Raw genomic sequence first — 20,174 nt, 5'->3', positions numbered from 1 at the left:
ATCCCACATGCCGCGGAGCAACTGGTCCCGTGAGCCACAATTACTGAGCCTGCGCGTCTGGAGCCCGTGCTCCGCCACAAGAGAGGCCGCGATAGTGAGAGGCCCGCGCACCGCGATGAAGAGTGGCCCACGCTCGCCGCAACTAGAGAAAGCCCTCGCACAGAAACGAAGACCCAACACAGCCAAAAATAAATAAATTAAAAAAAAAAAAACTTGGATGAATTTAGAAGGCATCATGCTAAGTGAAATAAGCCAGACGTACAAAAAACAAGTACTGTGTGATTCCATTTATAGGAGGTACTTTGAGTAGTCAAATTCATAGTGACAGATAGTAGAATGGTGCTTTCTAGGGACTGGGGTGAGGGAAAATGAGGAGTTGTTGTTTAATGGGTATAAAGCCTCGGTTTGGCAAGATGAGAAAGGTCCGAAGATTCAATGTGTTGGCTGCGCTGTACCAGCTGGGTGATGGGCACTCTGGCCTGGTAATGCAGACCTGGGGCGGTACCGACAACAGCTGCTACGGGGGCATGACCACCAGCTCTTTGCAGACTGGATCAGCCGTCACATGACCTGCTACAGCAAACTCTTCTTCAATTATAAAAATGGCACAGCCTTTGAAATGGAAGAACGTTTAAAAATTTTCTTTTAAAACAACTACATTTTTGATGCTGTTTTAGACACCCAACCAATAATACTCTCCCTATTAGAGCATTAACAGTGGGTCAGATACTGCCCTAAGGACTTTTTAGATATTAACAGATATAACTTCACAACCATGAGAGGTCAGTATCACTATTATCCCCATTTTACAGATGAGGAAACGGAGGTCCAAAGAGGCTAAGTAAGTTGTCCAAGTTCATATGGCTGATAAGTGGTAGAGGTGAAGTTTGAAGTTCAGCATCTGGATCCATATTCGATGCTCTTCGACATATTACCATACTGCTATTCTGTAATAGAACTGATAAAAACAAAACAAAATAAAAAAGCTTGATCTTCTACTACATAATCATTTAGATTTATGATTGAGTTTAAACATAGCTCCAAGAAGTTAAGGACCAAACAGATCTATGACCACCTTCCCGAAAAACTCCATGTACTCGGGCATGACCCCTCAATGAGCACTTTTTCCAGAAGCAAAAATCTGGATAAGCCAAACCCAAGGCCACGCAGAACAAGGCAGAGGTGTCCTGGGAGAGCACATCTAATTGAGGCTCCACATTCCAGCTTTAGCAAACCCTTCAGTTGTAACTAATCTCCAGCAGAGAAGCCATGTAGTGAAGTGGGTATTTTGCAAGCCAATGCTGTCTCCTGGTAGTCAGATGAGGAAATCAGTCACTGATTTCCCCAGTGAGATATGTTTTCTGTTGAGCTCGTGCTTTCAATTATCCAGATGAAGAAAAATGCCGTTTGGGCGCTCTTATCCAGATCTTGATTTTCTTGCTTATTCCCAGCTCCTGAACACTTCCTCTTCCTTAGCTACTTTGAAACAGAGATTCTGAGCTTTCTGCTTAGTGGATTGTGTGCGTGCATGCGTGTGTGTGTGTGTGTGCGTGTGTGTGTGTGCGTGTGTGCGTGTTTTGTTAGGGGGAGGGGCAGGCAGGGGTGGGACAGCACTCTGAACAGTCATGAACTACCAGATAAAATGCCCTTGATCTTGTAGGTTTGCTTCAAACCATCAAACGGCATCACTTGACAACCCAGCAGCCTCCAGCTGATGGATTTGCAGAAGTGCTCAAGGATAATTGGCATTTTAATGGGAAAATGCCATGTTCCCAAGTGTCAGAATAGCAATAAGATATCCCAAGGGCCATTAACACAGTTCTTGGGTAATTAAAGTTGCTCACCCATCAGTCTTGGTCTCAGAACCTCTCCTATGCTTGTAGCAGGGCTTCTGGGGGTGCCCAATTCTCACAAACCACTAAAGTGGAACTGTAGTGATCAAATATCTCTTCCCATTCCAACATATGCGTATGAAAGACACCTAGGAGCAGCTGTACCTCTCTCATTGCCTTTCTTCTGTCTTATCTTTGGTCCTGGTTGGGCCCAGGTAAGAACTCTGAGAGCCATGTGTGATAAGGGATAATCCTTTTCTCTGTAAATGTTCTGCTGTCAACTCACTAAGGTCATATTACAAGAGGGCATTTTGAGCCACCATTTAGTGGGAGTTTCCAGGTGCCTGGGACAGTGTGCACGGTCCCCCTTGGCTTGGTGAGTAGGGCTGGGGTGACATTTTAACCTTCACTCACCCTCTTGGATGGCACTCTGGTGTCTGCTCAGTTGTATGTGCTGGTCCTTGCTAATGTTCAATGAGCATTTGCTGTGTGCCCAAGCATTACCTCACTTCATCTTTATAACTATTGTTATCTGTACAGGTGAGGAAGAGGAGGTTGAGAGAGGGAACGTGGCTTGTCCAAGGCCACACAGGATATTGGAAATAACGGTCAAACTGTCTGACTCCAGAGCTCAAGGTTCTAACCACTATGTTACCCTTCTCTCATTCACTTTTCAAAATTTGGAGGCTTCTCATGTCTGTACCTGTTTTGGAAGTATGTCCTCCTAGGAATGAGGTGTTTCTTTTTTGGCTGCGCCATGCGGCATACAGGATCTTAGTTCCCCAACCAGGGATTGAACCCGTGCCCCCTGCAGTGGAAGCGCGGAGTGTTAACCACTGGACCGCCAGGGAAGTCCCGGGAATGATTCTTAATTCTCGGTTTGTCTACCACTATCTTGGGAGTGTGGAATAGGGTGCGGGGTAAAGTGTAAGGACCCTGTGAGGACTTTGAGACGAGCCTTGTGTTGTAGCCCATTCAGGCTGCTATAAAAAAACCCACCGTAGACTGGGTGGCTTAAACAACAAACATTCACCTCTCACGGTTCCGGAGGCTGGGAAGTCCAAGATCACGGTGCCGGCAGATTCACTGTCTGATGGGAGCCCACTTCCTGGTTGATAGACGGCCGTCTTCTCACTGTGTCCTCACGTGGCAGAAGTTCAGAGGAGTCTCTTTTGTAAAGGCACTAATGCCACTCATGAGGACTCTGCCCTCATGACCTAAGGGGATCCCTCCCAATACCGTCACCTCAGGGGTCAGAATTTCAACATAAGAATTCTGGGGGGACGCAAACAGTTAGTCCATAACAGCTGGTGTGGTAGAGTGGTGCCTTCTTTCCCCTGACAAGGACAGTCTTCAGTAAGAGATATAAGAGTCATCGGTCTGACGGGAAACAGATGACTTACTCACAAGGGATAGTTTGTGGATTGTTTAATGCAGGGACCCTACAAAGCTGAGGGCAGGGTTTGAGTCAGCCAGGAATAGGTGGGAGAAAATTCCAAGGCAGACGAAAGTCAGAGCTGTTACTTCCTGTAGCTGTGAAGGGAAAGACGGCCAGTGGTTTCAGGTCCCCAGAGAAGGTGGCTCATAGAGATGGCTGCCTGATGGGAGCCGTGTCCTTTGGTAAAGGGACACAGCCAAGCCTCAGTGAACTGGTGTGGGGAGGCCAGGGGATAAACCCCCAGCCTCATTCTCCTCCCATCTTTCACTCTCCTGCCAGTGCCTGCCATTGGGCAAAGCCGAGCAAAATCCAAAGGGCACAGGAGCCCCATTCACGGGGTGCACTTCTGGGGGCAGCCTCCCCAGGCACACAGCAGGCGAGCCAGGGTGGAGACGGGTCTCAAGCGGGAAGCAAAGATATCCAACAGCACAGAGTGATGGAATAGAAATGTGTACAGCAGGAGGCCAAGTGGGACTAACTTGTTTCCTAAGAGGTAGCCGTTGGGGAAAATACTTATTCCCCTACGTGTGTGTTTTTGTTTGGCTGGTCATTTTTTAAAACAATAAATTTATTTATTTATTTATATTTATTTTTGGCTGCATTGGATCTTCGTTGCTGCACGCGGGCTTTCTCTAGTTGTGGCGAGGTGGGGCTGCTCTTCGTTGCGGTGTGCGGGCTTCTCATTGTGGTGGCTTCTCTTGTCGCAGAGCACGGGCTCTAGGCGCGCAGGCTTCAGTAGTTGTGGCGTGCGGGCTTAGCTGCTTTGCATTTGCAGCATGTGGATCTTCCCGGACCAGGGCTCGAACCCGTGTCCCCTGCATTGGCAGACGGATTCTTAACCACTGCACCACTAGGGCAGTCCCTGGCTGGTCATTTTTTATTTGTTGTTGTTTTTAATGAAGAAAGTCTTGACTTCCTTCTGCCCCTTCATTTATTCAGTAGAAGAGGAAGAATTAATTGAGTGACAAGCTTGGGACAGACCAGGTGTGGTAGCCCAGCCGCTTCCCTCTCTGTCCCTCTTGGGGACCCGCCTGCCTACACAAAGTACTTATTCAGGTCCTCTCTCAACCGTGCGGTTATCTTAGCAGTAAATCCCTGCCTCTGAGGAGAAGGGCCAATGAGCTTCCAGGGTTGCCCAAGACTGGCGAGGTAAATACATCAAATTCTGGGATGCAGTATTAGCAAGTCCTCTGGCCAGATCTAAATACACTGTCTGCTCTAGTTTTATCAGAAATACAACTGATACTTTGATCTCCACCTGCCTTACACCTTTGTCATTGCTCAGTTTCCAGCCTAAAGTGGGAAAGAAAAAGCTATATTTATTTAACCTCACAATTAACAACTGGGACCCAAAGTTGAAGGCACGGAAGTATCAAAGAGGTTACTAAACTCACTTGTCTCCGGGGCTCATGAAGAAGCAGGTGAACTGGTTTGCCACCGGGCAGCAGCCCCACTGCCTGTACCCCCTCATCAGCCAGATGTATTTGGAGTTATCTCTTACTGGTGGGAACCCAGGGGTAGCGTGGCTTCATCTCCCATCCCTCCGCATGGAGGACAGAAAGGGTAGTGCTTCATCCCAAAGCCGATGAAAGGAGTTCCAAAAGAGTCACCCCAGAATTGGGCAGGGGGAGAAGAATCAGAGAGAGACGGGAAGAGAAAGAAAACCACAGAGCAGCTGTGAGTCGTGTAGACACCAAGAGATGTGGCTTGATTTGGACCATCTTGCAACTAACCCACCCAAGGGATTACTCCAGCACCAAGGACAGGAGCTATGGGGTCGCTCTGGTTACTTATTCTGGTTACTTGTTACTTGTGTAACAAGCCACCCCAAAGTGCAATGGCTAAAAAAACAACCATTTTTTATACGTCATGAGTTTGAGTTTGTGGGTCAGGAATTTGGGCAGGGCTGTGCTGAGAATTCCTCTGTCCTGTGTGGCGTCGCCTGAGGTCCTCGGTTGTGTGCAGCTGGCGGATGGGCTGGGCTGTTGACTTGGTGGGATGGCTGGAAGGCTGGGCTCAGCGGGGACTGTCGATCAGAGTGCCTGTAAGTCACGCTGCCAGCACAGCCATCTCAGAATAGTCAGACTTCTGTCGTGGTGGCTCGGGTTTCCCAGGGAACGTTCCAAGAGATCCTGGTGGCAGCTGCAAGGTTTCTTATGACCTAGGCCAAGAAGTCCCAGAGAGTGTCCCTTCTGTTGCATTCTGCCAGCCCAGGTTCAAGGTCTCTGAGAGGAAAGAGATTCCTCATCTGCTGGAAGTTGAGGCAAAGACTCTGCAACCATCTTTATCTACCCCGGAGGCGTCTGGCAGATGTCTAGCCAGAAGGTATGGTTCAGGACAGGGAAATGAGGGTGGGAGGCCCCTCTCCCAGGGCTTCCGGTACAACTTAGTTATCTGCCCCAGGAGAAAGCCTGTGCTGGCTGCTAGCCCAGCAGAAGGCATTGCCAGAGAAGCCGGGAGAGCCTCAAATAGGAAGAACAGCACCAGTTTAGAAACATTTATCTCTTCTTCCCCAGCCTGCCTCTCAACCCTTAACACGGGAGAGGAGGAAGGCTGAGAGGTGGAGGGGAAGGAGCCTGAAGGAGGGGCCACTCCCCTTCCCTCCAAGACCCCAGGGGTCAAAGCCAGGCATTTTCTGGGGGCTGGGAGATGAGAGTTCACTGGGATGGGCGATCGAAACTTGAAACGAGCCTGGACTGGACTTTTAAAACCTGAAAACGAATAGAGTTAGGGAATTTGTTTCATTAAGAGAGATTAGACAGAGCACACTTGAAGGCAGCAGTTGGAGAAGATATAATGGTCATTTGTAGCCTTACAGAACCCAGACTGTTCAGTCAACCGGTAACATCTGCCTCATAACACATGGGTGTTAGGCAGCTCACAAGAGACAGGTGTGTACGAGTTGAAGCTGCTCCTTTCTGTAGGAAGTGCAGGACTTAGAGCTCTCTCAGATGACCCACCAGAGGGGCCCACCGTCCTTGCTCCGAGATGAAGCCAGGACACGGGGGAGGTGGGAGTTGAGAAAGACAAGGGCAATGGGCAGGGGAGGGAGAGAAGCTGGCGGGACACCAGAGGAGGGACTCCTGGACACCTGAGGCAGGGTGCCTGGGGGAAGAAAAAAAAAGCATCATATTTTACATCATTCCGTGGACGTTGTGTATGTTTTGGTCAGCCGTGAACAGGAGTGTTACCTTCCGGGGCAGGATGTTGGTTTCATGCCCGCGAAGGACTCACTGCTAAGGTGAAACAGGTGCAAAGGTTCTGACTCTGTTTCCGCGAGGCTCAGAGGAGCATTGCTCACTTAGGAATAGAAATGAACACATAAGAGTGAGTATTAAAAATAGCAATCATTGTGTCAGGGTCGCGACAGGATACAGATGGCTTTCTTGGTGTGGGTAATTGGAGGAGTGTTTAGTAAAGGAACTATAATATTTACAAAGGAGTGGGCGGGTGTAGGGACATACGCTGCTGTGGATAATCAACCACGCAGGACTAGGAACACGGGGCTAGGACCACGCTGAAGGCCTGAAGGGACGGGGGAAGGACAGTTATAGGACCTGGAGGTGGCAATGGCTGCCTGGCAGGAGCTGTGCCCTTTGCTGGATTCTGCCCACCCAAGACAACGCCAGAGAGGGGAAGAGGGCTTGGATCGGTAGCAGCCAACCAGAAGTCGGAGGACAAGGAGGTCAGCTTCCTGGGGCACAGAGCAGCGGGGAGACTTGTAGAGAGTGACTGAGGGCAGAAAGTGGAAAACATCTTTCATCGTGACAATGAAATATTGAATATCATCTCAACAGTAGTGACCAAACAGGCATTCATTTAATTCCAGACCTCGTGCTGAGCATTTCACAGATCTTCACAGATTTAATCCTTGTGACTTCTTCAGTACAGTTTCTATGAATAGTGCCCAGAGGGCAGATGAAACCAGGTCTCAGAGACATTGGGTAAATTGTCCAGAGTCACACAGCCAGGAAGTGGTAGCACTGGGTCCAAAGCAGGTATTTGGGCTCCAAAGCCTGTGCCTTTGACTCTGGACTGTACTGCTTCTCCTACATAGGGAAGCAAGGAGTCCTAGGCATAGCAGGGAGTCCTGGCACATAGCAAAGCCTCGGTACTCTTAGAGATCTAACGTTAGCTCCCAAGGGGAGAAGAAATTGGGAGCCGTTGCCTCTTCCACTGTTGTCAGGACTCCCAAAGGGAGAGACTGGTCAGCCGGTTGCAGGACTGGGATGAATGGGGTGGGAGTACGTGCAGGGGGACCATGTTAAAGGGAAATATTTCTTGAAAGGTAAAATCATGCCACCTTTTGAAAGGTAAAATTAATGCTGATACACATAAAGGGAGCACAGGTCCAAGATTTTATTTAACTTGTTAAGCAATGGAAAACAAATCAGTTATTTCAACAACCTCAAAGAAGAATGAAAAAAAGCAGACACATATATAGGTAGTCAGAAACGCCAGAATGGGCTTGCTAGTAGATGCGATACTGTCCTGTTCCAAAGGTAGGTGGGGATCAATTGCACCTCCCCTGGAGGAAATTTATTTGCTTTATAATCAGTTTCCTATGTCAACAAAAAAATTAATCCATCCATCTAAGAAATAAATGGAAAATTGTATTTGAGCCAAACTGAGGATTATAACCCGGGAATAGACTCTCAGAGAGCTCCGAGAACTGTTCCCCCCATTAGAGGTCAAAGCACAATTATATAAGTTTTTGTGACAGAGGGGGGCTGTACATTAAATGACATATTATTGACAGTTTATACAGTCTAGCAAGTAGTGGGTCATGGGTAATGGTGGCCTTTTACAAGATCAAGAAGGAATGTTATCTTTTAAGGATTTGTCTTGTTGATGCTTGGAGAACGTTGCTGTTTATGGTTGAGCTGGCATTTCTGCCAATGGGAAGGTTTTGTTGATGTATAATGCAGATCCACAGTGCACAGTAAAAGGGAGAGAGGAGGCCAAAGGGCAGAGAAAATTTTTATGTTTAATTTTTCCTTGTGTTGCCATAAAATGTGCATTTGATTTCACACAACATACAGAGTTTTGAAGTAGCTCATGAAAAACTGAGTTCCAGGTTTCACACCACCTGTCAGCTAATCTACAGAATGCCTTTCCTCAGTTATCTCCTCCTTTGCTTTACTGAACCTCTAATTTTGAAAGCTGTCTGAGATCATAGAGCAGGAAATGGAAGCAGAAAGTTCCAGAACTCCTGATATCCAAATCAAAATGCATGGGACCCAGACCGTCCAAGCTAGATCTTAGCTATCTCAAATGCTCTCAGACAAGGAAGATCCAAGTTTCATGAGACCTGAGGCTTATCAGTTGGTGGCGGAGGTGGTGGAAGGAGGGTCCTTTAAGAAAAAAAATGAGAAAGCTAGGTGTGAAAGTTTATATAGAATGTAAAAAGGAGTCTTGGAGCTGCAGACCCCTTCTTCTGAGATCTTATTAGGCAATTTCCCAGGAATGCATACATGGAAGTGTTTGCATACGAATACTTACTGGTTACAACCTAGCCTCCACTCCACTCTGAGTTCAGTGGACCAGCATCAAGGGCATCACCTGGGAGCCTGATAGAAATGCAGCATCGCCAGCCTCCCCCTTAGACCCACTGAATCAGAATCTACCTTTCACAGGGTCCTGGGAGATTGATTCATATGCACATTAAGGGTGGGCTGACCCTGGTTTAGAGCCCTATAGCGCCCCATCAACTCCCAGGACCTCCCAGGGCCCCGTGAACCCAAGGAGCCCCGGAGGCTGACATTTCCTTAGCTTCTGGGTGAGTCCTCCTCTGCTGCCCGGACTCTTTGATTGGACCTGCTGCTGGCTAATGCTGCAGTGGCATCTGAGGGACCGAGAAACTGGAGCTCTGGCTGAGGCACTGCCGATATCTACTTGTCCTCCATTAAGGGACCGTGGTGCATCCCTTCACAATCAAAAAGGGAGCTGTGGTCCTCAAATAGAGCATGAACGACCATGCATAGGACTTCTGACATCCTCGGGGCTGTGGGGTGAGGGGATAGTGGATGCTGTCTGGCCCTGTAGCCCGCTGGCCAGCACGTGCTCAGCTCTGCAGCTGGAGCCCCTCCGCTAAGAAGGCAGCCTGCAGTTCCAGAGAACGAGTGCCCAGCATCTCCCCGTCCAGCCTCCCTCCGCAGGTGACTGATGAGCGTGGGAGGACAGATGTCCGGCTCTGGCACCTCTTCCGTCGGGGTAACTCTGAAGTGTGTGTTCCACACCTGGGTGCAGACTCCCCAGCAGGATCACAGTCTCATTGACCACCATGGGAACTCACTTGAGCGCACACCCTTCCCTGTCTCTCTCCCACTCCCCTAGGAGTGTTTCCTGGGCTTCCTTTCCAGATCAACTACTTATGCTCCAATCCTTGTCTCAGGGTCCACTACTGGGGAAACCCAGCATAGCACAGGGGAAGAAAGGGGTTGCAATGAAGATGTTCCGGGGCTGATTTTCCTTGTTCTGTGAACCATGACAGCATCTGCAAAACCAGACCCGTTGCTGGGGGACAGTTCAGTTGTGCCTGGAATAGAAGCTGTGGACATAAGTGGAATGTGGGCCTCCTACCCACTGAGCAGGCAGCGCTGAAAATCACTGTTGGGTTCACTCGGGGGTCCTCAACATGGGCATTTTGCACTAGAGAATTCTTTGCCTGGAGTGGGGTGTGTGTGTGTGTGGGGGGGGGGGTCTGTGCATTATGGGATGATTGTAGTGAGCAGAATTCCTGGCCTCTACCCACTAGATGCAAGTAACACCACCAGCACCACCACCCCGGTTGTGACAATCAGATATGTCTCCAGACACCGCTAAATGTTCCTGCGAGCAGAAACAAAAATAACCCCAAGTTGAGAACCACTGAGTTAACCAAACCCTTTTTCTTCTGAGCATTGGCAAGCAGAAGTCAGGCTCGCTCTCTTCCACCTGCAGTACAACTTAAAGCCTTTTGGTTCGCTTCTGCCCTCTGCCCTCTGCCCTACCTCGCCCCGAGCCCATTTCTAAAACCCATTTGTCATCGCTGTCTTTTCGAGGATGGATTTCCAGATGGTCTGCTAATGCTAACTGGGATCCCGTTTCCGGTAAAAAGGCCCAACAAATCAGATCCCTCGTGGTCTCAGGGTTCCAGAGTGCCCTCCAGTGGCGAGAAGCCGCCATTCCCTCTGGCTCCCCTCCAAACCCCAGGCCACTCTGGAAAGAACTGTGGGAGGGCAGGGTGGGAAAGGCAAGGACTTTCCCTTTGCTGGTTTCTTCTGTGAGAAAATCCACTTTCTTGCGATGTTGTTTTGAAAATTCAGCAGTGTCTTCTCCAGGCTGCTTCGACTTGGAGCGTGTTTGGGGGTGCACCCCTGAAAGATTTATCCTGCGACTTGTGTTGTGTGTATTCTCGGGCATTGTACTTTCACAGTCTGGTCAGTAAGGGAGGAATGCAGATGGAATAAATAAGCAATGAGAGCAGGGGTGCATAAATCAGCCAGGGTGCTTGCGAAGGGCAGCCAGGCCCCTGTCAAGCTGTCGGGACCAGCTGGGCTGCAGGGGAGGGCTGGGACCCAGGCAGGGGCTGCTCTGCTCACTGCAGGCCTTATTCCCCGGTCTTCTTGAGGTGCACATCCCACGGACTCTGTGTTCTCTCTCCAGCCACCAGCTTTAGCACATAGCGGCTGCCAGAAAGAAAGCAGATCCAGTTCTCGAGTTTTCCAGGCCTCCCCAGGAAAGAAGCTTTAAGGGTTAAGGGGTGGCGGCATGCCCAGTAGGAGAGCCCGTACAATCCAGTTTGTAGAAAGCAGGCAAGTATACACAGAGCAAAGATTCAAAACCAGGGAGCTGGTCAGGTGGGAAGAGGAAGGGCTTGGGCACAGCGTGGAATCCCAGCCTGCCTGTCACTCCCTGCAGGACTAGGTGGGGACCACTCTGTTCTATGTGTTTTAAAACCACTACAGCGTGGAGGACTCAGAGAGGATTTATTTTTTACCTACATGAATTCCACTCGATGCTAACTCTGTGTGGGCATCCGGCCTTTCCCCTCATCACGTTCCTGTAATTGCACAAGTTCTGCTGAAGGCTCAGGGGAAACCTCGGGCACCCGTGTCATTCATCGCCGAGCCCCGATGCGCTCACAGGTCTGGCCAGTGAAGGTGCATCGTCATTGTCTGTTGAATGAACGTATAAGTCAGGGAGAAGTAAGATTTTAAAATACACGTGGGAAAAGAGAGGGAATTCGGGATAAGGAAACAGCACAAGAGAGAACAGACGAGTGCAGTCTGTTTGGAGAACAGTGAGAAGGCTCGGTTTGACTAGAGAAAAGGGCTCAGGTAATGAAATAGCAGGAAATAATGCTGGAAGGTTGCCAAGGGTATCAAGGGTCAGAGGACAACTGATCTTAATTTCTTAAGTCATTAAACTATTCTCTAGCAGTTGTCCGAAAAGTCTCACCTTCTTTTTCTTAACAGTTATTTTGTAATGTCCCTTTATCACCCTGAGATGAAATTCACTTTTTAAACATAACCTGCTTACTCACATAATTTTCAAAAAAAGAAGTATAACAGCCTAACTCTAATATAAAGGAGAGATAAAAGAAATGCTATTTATAATATCATACATTTCAATACGTAAATGAAGAAGTCAGATGGTTGCAACTTACAGAAAAGTTTGGGTGAAAGACTATATTCAGCTGAATATTCAAATTTATAAGGAATCACCGTGGATGCAGCATCTACAAACATAGACTATTAAGGTGTCTCCTTTGGTGACTCAGATACCTTGAGGGGCCTTGCTGTTGGTGATGTTAATTTTCAAGTGGAGAACAACTTTGCATAAAGGTTCAAGCAAAGCAAGGTACAACTATCTCCTGATTTACACATTCGTTGCGTTCCTAGAAACCTTAATATATGTTAAAACCATGCAAAAAATTTTTTTGCTGGTGTGTAGGTGGAGTTACGTTATTGACTCATGTATTATCTCCTGCTACATGACTTTATTACTAATACTTAGTGGCTGAAAACAGTAATAATCATTTATTATCTCTCATAGTTTCGCAGGGCCAGGAATTCAGACAGGGCATAGAGGGGCCAGCTTGTCTCTCCTCCATATTGTCTGGGGCCTCAGCTGGCAGACTTGAGGGCTGAGGTCTAAAATCATCTGGCGGCTTGACTGGGACTGCAAGGTCCACTTCCTAGGTGGCTCACCCACAAGACCGGCAAGCTGGTGCTGGCTGTCGGCAGGAGGCCTCAGTTCCTCCCTGTGCACATTTCCGCACACAGAGCTGCTTGAGTGTTATCACAACATGGCAACTGGCTTCCCCCCAGTGAGTGATCCAAGGGACAGAGGGAAAGACAGAAGCTATGCTTTTAATAACCCACCTCAGAAGTCACATAGCATCCCTTCTCCCACATTCTTTTCTGTAGAAGAAAGTCACTAAGTCTGGCCCACGTTCAAAGGAAGGGGGATTAGGCTCCATGCTTTGAAGGGAGGAGTGGCAATACATTTGCAGATACGTATTAAAACCACGACAGCTCAGATAACTCAAAACTGGTTTTTCACCTACATGAAGTCCCCTCAAAAATTGTGTGATATGTAGTGTAACCATCCATTATGTGGAATAATTCTACATATGATAGGATGTCTGACACCTCGTCACCCCACCCCTACTCCACCAAACGCCAGTAACACTCCTCTATCACTGTGACAACCAAACACATCCCCTGCTTTTCCATAATTCCCTCACCTTGAAAACCACTGTAATGGGTAACGGAGAGCGGCAGAAATTATGGGGCAAGGAAACCACACAATCAGACCCTGGCATTATGAGGGTTCTAACATAGTGTGCAGGAAAATCTCCCCATTGCTTTTAAGATATGTGAGTCACACTCTGCCACTCCACCAGCCTCGCTCCTCTGCTGCCCTCCCCTCCCCTTGCCCTCTGCCCTCCACTCACACCAGCTTCCTTTTGGCTCATCAGACATGCTAAGCTCCCTCATGCCTCAGGGCCTTTGCACCTACTGTTCCTCTTCTCTAGAACATTTTTCTCTTCCTTTCTTATACCCACCCCTCTTCACCTCATTCTCAGCGTTTCCTCAAATCCATCTCCCTTTTTCCCTCTAAAGATAGCCGATTCCCTTGGAAGCATGGTTTGCTCAATTTGATTTTAGTTACGGATTTGTGTGATTATGTGTTCCATTTCTGTCTCCCCTGTACAAATGCACACTCAAGGATGGCAGAGGAAGGAGGGGGGAGGAGGGAAGCGAATGAAACTCTTGCATTAGCCACAGAGCTGGGTAGCCTCAGATAACGTGGAAGAGTATACGGTTCCTCTTGGGCTCCCTGAATGAACAGCCCCACATGTCACCTGTGAAAGGAAAGAGCGGGAAGGGCCCAGTCCCTGTTGAAATATTGGTAAAGATATATATCTGACTGCGCCCATGAACACATAAAGAGGCATATTATCTCCCCAGCTCGCAGTGAAAAACCGCAGACGCTAATGGTAGCGTTGCTGGGTTGTTCTGCCGAGCATGATTTTCTGTTTCAGTTACTGCCGTGGTGGTGATTTAGCAGCTGGATCGTCTGAGAGATGCTCATTAGAGGTTTGGTTGTAAGTGCCAGTAGGAAAGAGATGGCCTGGGTTTGTCTATTTCTGTCTCTTTTTCTGTCTGTCTGTCTCTGTCTCTCTCTGCCTCTCACAGTATAACAGGTGGGTTAGGGAATTCTCTGGTGGTCCACTGGTTAGGACTCCGCGCTTCCACTGCAGGGGGCACAGGTTCGATCCCCTGGTCGGGGAACTAAGATCCCACGTGCCGCACGGCACGGCCAGAAACAGAACAAAACAGAAACAGGCGGGTTGGCCTTTATTGCCCACCCAAATAGACCTGCCAGGTTAGGCTGTGGCCAGACCATCGCTGTAGATGGCTGGCTGGGGAACCGTGCCACTGTGATCTAGGTATACTGGGCACTCACCACCACTCTAGAGCAGGGCTGAGTGCTCTACAGGAGATCTCGTAATCACCACCAACATATAGAGAGCATTTACTGTGTTGCAGGTACCCTGGACCATGGATGTGCTTCTTGGTGGCTTGCCTCTGACCTGATCTCATTGCAGACTCACAGCAGCCTCAGTGGGGCTGCTTTTGTTACTGTCACCCCCATTTTACAGCTGAGTTCACTGGGGTTTTAAATAAGTTGCTTAAGGTCAAGCTGCTATAACACACTGGAGCAGGGGCTTGACCTAGAGTCAATCTGATTGTCCTGCCCGAGCTCTTCACATTGTCCTTCACTGCTGGTTCCTGCCCCACCAGCAGCCAGGACTCCCACTTCATCCCTTTGTCCCCTTCATTAGTCACTGGCTCTGCCTCTAGTGCCCCTGTAGGCTTTGGGGTGACTCCAAGGAAGGTGTGGAGAACCCTGGTCAAGCTGTCTGGGGATGAGGTGACATTCTTCCACTCCCTGGAGAGGCCTTCAGGTAAGAATGCAGGTGTGATCTCCATGTCACTGCCTTACCCTTGAGCCTCCTGTAAAAGGCTGCTTCTGGCAGCTGGGGGGTTGGAGAATTCCCATGACCTCCCAAGGGTAGACATTTCATACAGATCTGCCCAGGAAAGGAGGCCTCATGATAACAGTATCTTCCCTCTGTAGAGACTTCCACCATTAAAGTGCTTTCATTTATATTATTTACTTACGTAGTGAATGTCCTGAGTCTAGTCTTCAGCTTCATGGGGCATGAGTGGCACTTGTGGTGGCAGCAGGGAGGCATTTACGAGGCTTCCTGAATCCTAGACCACAGTCTCGGTAATACCCTTGAAATCGTAGTCCATTTGTGCCCCCTGACATCTGCTCCTCCAGCCCTCCCATTCATAGTATACGCTCCTAATGCCTGTTTTCAGTTCTTTTCTGCCTGGAATACCTGGTTCAGTTTCCTGAACCCTGACTGATAAACCCCATTTCTAGTCAAACACCCTGGCCCTGTAATTTTCCTTCTCTTTCTGAGGCTTCTTCTGTGTCATGCCCAACAACATATACCAAACATTTAAAAATTTTTTTCATTTAATATTTTTGCAGTTTAATTTGACTTTCTTTCCTTTGCAATTAAAGACTCGTGATAAATCACATAGGTTATCTCCTTTAATCCTCCCAACAAGTTTTGAAGTAGGCACTCTTAGCCCCATTTTGTAAATAAGGAAACTGAGGCTCAGAGAGGTTAAGTGGGGGGTCTCCATGGGCTCTGTGGTACCTTGTGTGAATTAGAAAAAGGAGCCTCATCTTGGAGGATAGGTTTCAAAATGGCACTCACTCAGCAGGTGATTACAAAAGGGCGTGCCTTCCTCTGGACTGTTGGAGCCCCAGAGCCGGAGAGCTCCGCTTGGTGAGCAGGATGGGGACTGATTTCAGTCCCCACACACCCTCCAGGTCAGGTATAAACGATGGGACAAAACCTGCCCAAATGTCCATTGCAGCCCTAGGTAAGGGTCTCACCCAAGGTCACACAGTTCTAAGTGGAAGGGCTGCTCGCCCTCATTTTTTAACAACTGTACCGTGTTGCTGGATGATGCTTTAACTTGTCACTTAGCATTTGTGCTGTTGCTTAATGTTTAATGTCCATGTGTGTGTGTTTATGAATATCTCTTCTTAGGGCCTGCTTACTATTACACCTACACGTAGTAACTACTCAGTGCTTACAGAATAAATGAATGAATGTTCTGTTTCCTTGAATAGATTGTAAACACATGACAGGTAGGGACTATGGTTTATATCACTTTGACACCTCTATGCCTGGCACTAAGCATTTTATATACTGTAAATATAAATATAATAAAGAGCTCTTGTTAATGGCGAGGATGATTGTGCACTATCAGTGCGAGCTGCATCTGTGCTGTGGTGTCATGAGGTTCACTTGAGAAAGTTCCATAGAGGATGTGGGTGCTGACTGAGCTTCGAAGAATAAGATTTCTGAAGAAAAATGGGACGGGGAAGCCACGTTGAAGGAATGGCCTGGACGAGAGTGAGAAAGAAGGATAGGCGTGATAGGTTTAGAAGTAGCAGTAAGATCAGCCCAAATAAGAGAGCTGATGCGTGTCGGGGGAGTGGTTAGAAATAAAATGGGCTGAAATTAATCCCAATCCCACTTCCAGCTCCACCATATGCAATTAACCCAGACCTCTGTTTACAGGAGGAATTTGAAGCAAAGGCCACAAAACCAATACATCACAGTTCCCCAGGGACTCCAGCCACAACCCATGACACGAACCACCATCAGTGTTCTTCAGCTCTAAGAACTTGGAGAGGCCAATAGGCATAAAAGACATCCTGTAATTAAAACCATCAACCACTATCCATCTAACGTTTCAGGCAGGCTCTGTGGGAGAGTGTGGGGAGGTGGGGAGGGGAAAGTAAGGAGGGAATGCATGATGTATGTTTGTTTGTATGACTGGTTTTACAAACTCTAACCAGCCTCTGGCCATATATTATACCTCTGATACTAACGGCCTTGTCCTTTGTCATATAAATTTGTCATGATATAAATATGGGTGATAAGATTAGATAAATTGGTTAGGCCCCTAACTGCCAAAATAAAAAGCATTTGGAAATCAGTTTAGGTCTTGAAGAAAGCAAATTGCCAATAAATCCAAGGAGCTCATCTTCCCAGTGAGTAAATTCTGTGGTTTGGTGCCCCAGATTGCATGCTTCAATGTCACTCATGACTGTCCTCAATTTGCCTGTCTGTGAAATGGAGGAAAAAACACCCTTACTCTAAATGAGGTTAGTAGTGTAAGTCTCCAAAGATAGTTCCTATCTCCAAGCCACGATTCTGGAGTGGCCATAAGTGGCTATCCTTTTCTCACCTTCCCTTCGTTAGCACTGCCGTCTGGCCATCTCCTGGCTAAGAACCTGTAAACGGTAGGTAAGACTGGGGAGCAGCTAGGGATAAGGACCAAGCTGTGGAAACAGAAGTCGGGCGTTGCACGTTTGTGCTTTGGGAATGTTCTGTGTTCTCTCTTCTGTGGTACTTCTGCCCATCTTCACACTATCTGTCTCAGTCCACTTCTTACCCTTTTCCTGCTCAATTCTGTATCTCAGGGAGGCTGCCACTCAGAGGACTGTGTTTCTCAGGCTCCCGTTTTGGCTGATTTCCACCTAAAAGTTATTTGGAGGTGCTGGTGGGGTAATGGAGAGCAGAAGGGAGGGAAAGCCAGGGTATTTATCGCTCCTCTCTGCCCTGGTGACATCTTTTTGCCATCTCTCCCCGCTCCCTCCATGGCTTCAACTCCCACCAGCAGACCTGCCGTGATTCCAACTTCCGTTAGGTGATCCCACTATCTGGGCCCCATCAATCCCTCTCCCCCTGTTGTCCCTTCAGCCTCGGAGGGCTTCCTGCCCTGGCTCATCTCTGGGGTTGCCTCACTAAGCCCTGATTGCCTTCTCCTCCTCTTCCATCTCCTGTGGTTCAAGTCCTCATACTAAATTGCCTCTGTTGTAAATACCTAGAGTGGAACCCTGACCGGGACAGCGCCAATGGGAAGCTTTTTGTGCAGTGTCTTTTTCTTTTAATTGAAGTATCCTTAATTTACAATATTATGTTAGTTTCAAGTGTACAGCAAAGTGATTCAGTTTTTTGTTTTTTGGGTTTTTTGTGTGTGTGTTTTTTTTGGTGAGAATCATTAATTTTCAGAAGTGATTCAGTTTTATACACACACACATATATACATACACACACACACAAATATATACATACATATATATACACATATACATAAATATATGCTCTTTTTCAGATTCTTTTCCATTATAGGTTATTACAAGATATTGAGTATAGTTCCCTGTGCTATACAGTAGGTCCTTGTTGTTTGCCTATTTTATATATAGTAGTGTATATCTGTTAACCCCACATTCCCAGTGTATCCCTCCCTGCCTTCCCCCTTTGGTAATCATAGTTTGTTTTCTATGTCTGTGAATCTATTTCTGTCTTGTAAATAAGTTCATTTGTATCATTTTCTTTAGATTCCACATATAAGTGATATCATATGATATTTGTCTTTCTTTGTCTGACTGACCTCTCTCAGTATGATAATTTCTATGTCCATCCATGTTGCTGCAAATGGCATTATTTCATTCTTTTTTATGGCTGAGTAATATTCCATTGTATATATGTACCACATCTTTATCCATTCACCTATCAATAGACACTTAGGTTGCTTCCATGTCTTGGCTATTATAAATAGTGCTGCTATGAACATTGGGGTGTGTGTATCTTTTCAAATTAGAGTTTTCTCCAGATACATGCCCAGGAGTGGGATTGCAGGAGTGCAGTATGTTTATCAGGACCTTCTGGTTGCAAGGGTAACCAATATGAATCTGTACCACAATTCTCAGGTTAAGAAATGTCACGTTTCTTTATGTTTCTCTGATCAACTTAAAACTGGCTCAATCCCCTGCCTGCCTGGTGGGCTGGATGTCCCTTGTCAGACATCACTGGGACTCATCCCCATACTGTGTATAAGAATCTCAGGTTCACCCTGTCTTTAGGGAATGGACAGGGATCTGGTCCTTGATTCACCAGGTTCCCTACTGTTACCATCACTTTTTCTGCTTCATGACCCCACTGTCAAGTTCAGGTTCTCCATCACTGATCAGACTGCTTTTCTGGGTGGGCGTTTTCACAGAAACGCCCCTCCCAATAGTCTTCTCCACCTAGGACAGCCTCAGCCACATGGGACCCTTGACGAAACGATCAAGACTCTCATGTCTGGTGTCCAGCCTCCCTGGCACCCCCTTCAGAGTAGCAGCCCCTTCTGGGTTGCTGCATAGGACCACCCCAGCTTGCTGGAAGCTGCTAGCCTGCATCAGTCTCCCTGGGTCAGGCCACATCTCCTTCTGCTTGACCCCAGGCATGCCACCTGACACACTGTCCAACTCCATCCACCCTAGTGGCCTGGAACACTGGCCTCAAGCTGGAGGGCTGCAGTCTGGGCAGCGCCCACAGCTGTGTTCTGTTTGGCGCTCAGAATGTTTTTAACATTTTAAAAATTTGCAACAGTTTAAAATTGATCCATTTTACATAAAAATCTGAACTTCCCTCTTTTCTTGTAAAATCAGAAAAATCCAGCCACAGTGACCGCACAAAGCCTGATGCCAAGAATCACGCAGAGCTGAATAGCCGGTGTCCCTTCAGAGGGACCCTCTCTTCTGGCTCATTTCTTTCATGGAGTGTGACCTGCCTAGCCCCAGGCACCAGATGGGCCAGCTCCAGGTCAGCCCTTCAGAGCAAGGCCTGTACATTCTTTCCTGGTGCAGCGCTCCACGACCCAAAAGCTTGGGTGGTGCTGGGGAGGACAAGCACCTCTCATTGTGCGTGTGCGTGTGTGTGTGTGTGTGTGTGTGATTAGTTTATTACTACAGTTAACATTTTTTTTTTAAATCAAGATGTTACACCGTCTCAAACTGGTTAGTTTATTATGAAAGTAACAAAAAAGCCAACTCATACTAGTTTAGGCGGAAAATGTGAATTTATAAGGGTATAGGGGTACCTCTGAGAACTCAGAGGTGAAAACCCACATGGGTCTCGGGAAGGAACCAGCAGCACTGACTGACCTTTAAAAGTCTGGACTGTCTGTCTCTCCACGTCTCATCCCTGCCTCTACATCTCTGCTTCATTCTTTCCTTCTCGCTCCAGAAAATTCTCTCCTGCTTCTCTGTGAAAGATGCCCTGCTAACAACTGCCAGGAGCGTACCTTAAAGATCCAGGCACCCCAAGAGAATGACTCTCTTTCACTGGGTCCCACTTCAAAATTCCCAAGGCAGGGACTTTGATGGGCCCAACAAGAGTCAAGCCCCAGAGGCAGACCAATCACTGAGAGCGTGGGAGGGGCCACGCGTTTCCACGTGTTACAGGGCAGCGCTGAACTAAGGGG

This window comes from Balaenoptera musculus, chromosome 11 (genome assembly GCF_009873245.2).
Source record: "Balaenoptera musculus isolate JJ_BM4_2016_0621 chromosome 11, mBalMus1.pri.v3, whole genome shotgun sequence".
Lineage (NCBI taxonomy): Eukaryota > Metazoa > Chordata > Mammalia > Artiodactyla > Balaenopteridae > Balaenoptera > Balaenoptera musculus.
This window is presented reverse-complemented; position numbering follows the sequence as displayed.